This window comes from Paroedura picta, chromosome 9 (assembly GCF_049243985.1).
Source record: "Paroedura picta isolate Pp20150507F chromosome 9, Ppicta_v3.0, whole genome shotgun sequence".
Lineage (NCBI taxonomy): Eukaryota > Metazoa > Chordata > Lepidosauria > Squamata > Gekkonidae > Paroedura > Paroedura picta.
In genome coordinates, this window is record NC_135377.1 from 81,576,168 (window position 1) to 81,582,773 (window position 6,606).

Consider the following 6,606-nt stretch of genomic DNA (forward strand, 5'->3'; position numbering starts at 1 on the left):
AAACCTAATGAATAAATCTCATTTGACTAATCATGGTGCTGTCAGAGGCGTAAAGGCATTTCTGATCGGTCGTGGTAATGAACTGTTTAGCATACGGACCAGACAGCAGGAAAAGCTGTGCTAACCACACACATACACAAGCCATTACCCTCACCCGTAGAAGTGATGCACTGATCTCCAGCCACAACACCTGAAAACCTAGTGGGGATGTTTCCCTGTGGCCATTCAAGCATTTAGAGCATGTAATCATCACAATGGATGCAAATAAAATCCATAAATCTTTATTCTTCTAACCAGCTTTATTCTTCTAACCTTCCAATACAGCACAGGGCGGGCAACAACATCATTAAAACAATCCGTTAAAAAACAGAAAACATTCTCTGATTTTCCTCAACTAATTGCATAATGGACCAGGGGTGGAGGGGAAGGTTGCAGAGTTTTCTGAGTGGACTTTTCCTCAGTCTCCGAAGAAGCCCTGGCCCTGGTCAAGACCAATTTCACCTCCTTTGGGCCTGTGATCCTGACAAAATGTTGATCTGATGATCTTAGTGCTCTTCGAGGGCTATAAGGGGAAATGTCCTGTAGATAAACCAGTCTCTTCCACTGTTTTATGATCAAGCACAAGCCAAACTAATTTGCTCACTAAGACCGTTTATGCACTGGAGGTTTCATGCTGGGCTGCAGGCTGGAGTTTTAGTCGTGGCAGGTTGCTCTACCTCTTCCTGCACCCACATGGGGGAGCATTTGGCCTGGTGCACCTCATCCAGCCCCGATTTGTGCTCTTGCACGGGAGCTGGGGCAGTAAAGTTCCCAGTGCATAATCGGTCTAACAGAAGCAATGCCATATCAGTCTAGTGCAGAGTGGATTAGAGAACTTCTGTTGGATGAAAAGCCTCACGTCTTTCTGTTGAATGGGGAAATTTTGTGCCCTTGTGATCCAAGCTTGAAGAAAGCACAGGAAACATGCTTAAAGTTCCTTGGACCTATCTCAAATTCTTTTATGTTAATATTTTAGAATATCTCTTTTAGTTTAAATTTTAACACTGTATTGACTGATTCTTTATCCCAAAGCTTTTTATTTCTTAGATTCTTGTATTTTGGTCTATGACCGTATAAATAAATATCGATATTGATATACCAGTCTCTGACCTTTTAGGTCTTTAAAGTCATCTCATGGCAGTGATTTAAAAAACAGACTTCTGGCAGGCATTTCATTTCACATCTCTAAAAGAATCCAAGCTGTTCAAGAGAATTCTGGTACATCATCTCATATCTAACACATATTACCCTTTCTAAATTTTGATGGGCTTTTTCCTGGGCTTGGTTCGATGTATTCCCATCAGTACTGCTTAGTGGAAGAATGTGGCGTGTGGAGGACCGACTATGCCCTTGCAATTCAAGCGCAATTGAGTCGATTGCTCACATTCTATTGCATTGTGACTTTTATAGGGATGCCAGAAGTCATTTTATTTTGTCCCTACTGTCTAGGCTCTCTAGATTTATGGATGGTTATCTAATTAATAGCTTACTTGCAGACAAAGATAATTCTATCTCTTACACGGTGGGAAAGTGTTGCTACATTGCCAACAGAGTGCGGAAATCCTTAGTTATTGTTGACACTGAGTGACTTGGCTGTTAAAATGCTGTATGAATGTGTGTGGTTTTGTTTATACCTTGATGCTGGTCAATGGCCATAAATAAATAAATAAATAATGATCGTCCCAGGTACATGGCCAAGTCACAACTGAGCCTCATCATATTTTATTAATGCGATTTATGCAATTGGTGATGACTTTTCAGCATTAATGGCCTGAAAGTGCAAAACAAATTAAATATCAAAATACGATCCCCATTAAGACAAGGAAGTGAATAGTAAATTGCCATCATTAACATCATGACAAAAGAAGGAAATAGCAAACAACACCTCAGTTGAAGAGGGATGTAGACAAACTGGAGCGTGTCTAGAGGAGGGCAACAAAGATGGTGAGGGGTTTGGAGACCAAGACGTATGAAGAAAGGTTGGGGGAGTTTGGTCTGTTTTGCCTGGAGAGGAGATGACTGAGAGGGAATCTGATAACCATCTTCAAGTAGGAGAGGCTGATTCTGTGAAGACTTAAGGGGTTGGCAGGTTACAGTGGATGAGATATAGGGTTGGGAATGTCCTGCAAAATGCAGCGGGGTGGACTAGATGAGCCATGAATTCCCTTCCAACTCTATGATTCTATGATTCTACATGACCTTTATGGCCCTCGTAAAAGGCTAAAGTCTGGTGAATCCCATACTTAGTTGTTTACATTGTTCCAAGGTTAATACTGAATATGGCATTCTGGAACAGCAGCTGACGTAATAGGGTTGAATCCAACTAAATTTTTTGCTCAGTCTCACCTGGACAGTTCTGCCTGGAACATCTGATATTTATTTTAAAAATATGTTATTTGGAGAGGGTTTTTTATGTTTAAGGACTTCTTCATTCTTTCCTCAGGTGGTTCCCCCCCCCCACAAAAAAAATTAATTCTGTCCCATTTCTACCAGCAGAAGACCTGGTGGGATCAAACCCATAAGATGAACCTTTTGTAGGGGTTACCCATACTACACCAGGAGCAGGGAGGAGAGAATTATCTAGAAAGGGGGTTCCAGAAAGTAAAATTGCAAGATCTTGTAGACTTTGTATACCAGGGTAGTTCTCAGTAGCAATACCTCAAAATAAAATTATGAAGGAAGAGAGAGGAAGTGATTGTAAACCCACACAATTTTATTGTGTACATACGACAAAATTAAAATTTCCACTAAACACCTCAGAACAGATTACCTACGCACTTGCTCATGTGCACATGCACCAAGAATAGGACACATCTTATTCGAGGGAGAAAAGGAAATTGGAAAGATTCAGGAAGGGGCAGACAACCTGAAATTCAGGGGCTTGAAGTCTGAAGAAGTCTAGCAATCAATGCAACAGAGATCCCACAAGGCAAGCAAAGAGCTGGAGAGAAGCCTATGGAGTGCAGCAAGGGTTCTCAGAAGGAAACCCCCCTTCTGACCAGTAGAGAGTTTGACCAGAGATCTGAGAAACAGTTTGCTGGGTCTTGGGGTCCCTTTTTGGTCTTGATTGGAGTTTGGCCATCCCAACTTTGGAGTGGGTCATGCAATGCCCCTCTCACCATGTCAACATTAAAAGTTATTGTTCTTTCGGTCAGCCTGGCAGCGGCAGTTGATCGCCGCGGCTTCTGCTCCTCTCGCCCGGCGCTCTTCCCGCCCGCACCGCCACCACCATGGGCTTCGGGGACCTGAAATTCTCTGCAGGCCTGAAGGACTTGGAGGACTTCTTATCGGACAAGAGCTACATCGAGGGGTATGTCCCATCCCAGGCTGACATTGCAGTGTTTGAAGCAGTTGGAAGATCTCCCCCTCCTGAGCTGTTTCATGCCCTCCGTTAGTACAACCACATTAAATCTTACGAGAAACAAAAGACAAGTCTTCCAGGAGTGAAGAAGGCGTTGGGGAAATACAGCCCAGCAGATGCTGACAATGCCTCTGGTGGAGATAGCAAAGATGACGATGACATTGATCTCTTCGGCTTGGACGAGGAGGAAGAAAGTGAAGAAGCGAAAAGGCTAAGAGAAGAGTGACTTGCACAGTACGAATCAAAGAAAGCCAAAAAACCAGCACTTGTTGCTAAGTCGTCTCTCTTGCTGGATGTGAAACATTGGGATGACGAGACAGACATGGCCAAATTGGAGGAGTGCGCGAGAGGTATTCAGGCTGATGGCCTAATCTGGGGATCTTCCAAACTAGTTCCGGTTGGTTATGGAATCAAGAAGCTTCAAATTCAGTGTGTCGTTGAAGACGATAAAGTTGGAAGAGAAGATTACTGCTTTTGAAGATTAAATAAATAAATAAATAAATAAATAAATAAATAAATTAATAATAATAATAATAATAATAATAATAATAATAATAATAATAATAATAATAATAATAATAATAATAATAATAATAATAATAATAATAATAATAATAATAATAATAATAATAATAATAATAATAATAATAATAATGTACAGTCAATGGACATAGCTGCCTTCAACAAAATTTAATCCCTGGTAGCATCCAGAATAAAAAAAGAACTATTTTTTAAAGTTATTTTTGATATAATTTTAAATAAGTCAACATTTTATTTCCCGTTTTAGGCAAAATGTATTAGATGTTTGTGGGCCCTAATCATTTTTTTCCTGAAAACTTTTTTTTTTCCTAAAACTTTTTTTCTTCTGATTTTAAAAGAAATGAAAATATTTTTGTGGGTCCCTAAAAGTATTCCAGCAACAGCCTTCATCAACACCGGGACTGGACAGTGTCATGGCTGAAACCAGATGCCTTTTCTGAGACCCTCCGTGTTTCAGATTCCCCAGCAAGTAGGCCATAAAAGGGGCCATAAAACAACCAAGTCCAAAAGAAAAAGGGGGAACCTTCTTTCTGAGGGGTCTATGCCACCTAATGGCTGAACATTTCAATGCACCTGATGAAATGAACTCACAGAAACTCAACCTGGAATAAAGGGGTAGTCAAATTGCGGCCCTCCAGATGTCCATGGACTACAATTCCATTCGCTGGCAGGGGCTCCTGGGAATTGTAGTCTATGAACATCTGGAGGGCCGCAGTTTGACTACCCTTGTGCGCTCGCGTTTTGTTTCAGCTGTGAAAGGCACTGAATGGAAAGGAAATCCAACAGCTTCATGCCTTGTGAAGATCCACTAACTGCATCCGAACAAAGAATTTGTTCCAGAAAACTGATGCTGGAATAAAATTCTGTTCATTTTAAGGTGCTGCCAGACTCCTGGAAACTTCCAGTTCCTTTAGTTCTGGTCCCTAGACCTTTCCTCATTCTCATTGATATGCTTAGCCTCACACCCTAAAAGTAAGAGACCTGTCATGACCAGGAAGGCATCCTTCCCAAACAATGAGCATGCATGTATGCTGCTCTCGCCAGGCAGATCACATGTGTGGTGTTATCCTCACAACAATCTATGAGTAAGAATTTGAACCAAACCAGAAGATTGGCCAGGGAATTAGGAGCAAAAGCAGCAGCCCTTGTCCTTAGCATATCTGTCTCAACTCTACCTCAACTCTCAGATGTATCTTGGGACTTCATTAGAAAAGATCAGATATTTGTATGTCCATTTTTTTCTCAAATTATCTCCTGGACAGAACACTCAAATACCAGACTGTGCAATTCAAAACTAGACACCACGCAACTCTAAAGGATGGAACATTTGGTCCTCCTACCCACCACACTTACTCTGAGGGTCTCAGCTGTGTTGTTGTTGTTGTTAGGTGCGAAGTCGTGTCCGACCCATCGCGACCCCATGGACAATGATCCTCCAGGCCTTCCTGTCCTCTACCATTCCCCGGAGTCCATTTAAGTTTGCACCTACTGCTTCAGAGACTCCACCCAGCCACCTCATTCTCTGTCGTCCCCTTCTTCTTTTGCCCTCGATCGCTCCCAGCATTAGGCTCTTCTCTAGGGAGTCCATCCTTCTCATGAGGTGGCCAAAGTATTTGAGTTTCATCTTCTGGATCTGGCCTTCTAAGGAGCAGTCCGGGCTCATCTCCTCTAGGACTGACCAGTTTGTTCGCCTTGCAGTCCAAGGGACTCGCAAGAGTCTTCTCCAGCACCAGAGTTCAAAAGCCTTAATTCTTTGATGCTCGGCCTTCCTTATGGTCCAACGTTTGCAGCCATACATTGCAACTGGGAAGACCATAGCCTTGACTAGGCGCACTTTTGTTGGCAAGGTGATGTCTCTGCTTTTTAGGATGCTGTCTAGATTTGCCGTAGCTTTCTTCCCCAGGAGCAAGCGCCTTTTCATTTCTTTGCTGCAGTCCCCATCTGCAGTGATCTTGGAGCCCAGGAAAATAAAATCTGTCATTACCTCCATTTCTTCCCCATCTATTAGCCAGGAATTGAGAGGGCCGGATGCCATGATCTTCGTTTTCTTGATGTTGAGTTTCAAGCCAACTTTTGCACTCTCCTCCTTCACCCGCATCAACAGGCTCTTTAGTTCCTCTTCACTTTCTGCCATTAGAGTGGTATCATCTGCATTTCTGAGCTTGCTGATATTTCTCCCTGCAATCTTGATCCCAATTTGTGACTCCTCTAATCCCGCCTTTCTCATGATGTGCTCCGCATACAAGTTAAATAGGCAAGGTGACAGTATACAGCCTTGCCGAACTCCTTTCTCAATTTTGAACCAATCAGTGATTCCATGTTCAGTTCTCACTGTTGCTTCTTGACCTGCGTATAAGTTTCTCAAGAGACAAATAAGATGCTCTGGTATTCCCATCTCTTTAAGAACTTGCCATAATTTGTTGTGCTCCACACAATCAAAGACTTTAGCATAGTCAATGAAGCAGAAGTAGATGTTCTTCTGGAACTCCCTAGCTTTCTCCAAATTGTATGTTGGCAATTTGATCTCTAGTTCCTCTGCCTCTTCGAAATCCTGCCTGTACTTCTGGAAGTTCTCAGTCCACATATTGCTGGAGCCTAGCTTGTAAAATCTTGAGCATAACTTTGCTCGCATGAGAAATGAGTGCAATGGTGCGGTAGTTTGAACA

The 6,606-nt window shown here is 42.3% G+C and overlaps 1 pseudogene; it reads left to right on the forward strand.

The window, feature by feature from the left end:
- The first annotated feature begins 3,222 nt into the window (after positions 1-3,222).
- On the forward strand, positions 3,223-3,885 carry LOC143844173 (elongation factor 1-beta pseudogene; annotated as a pseudogene).
- The last annotated feature ends 2,721 nt before the right edge of the window (positions 3,886-6,606 follow it).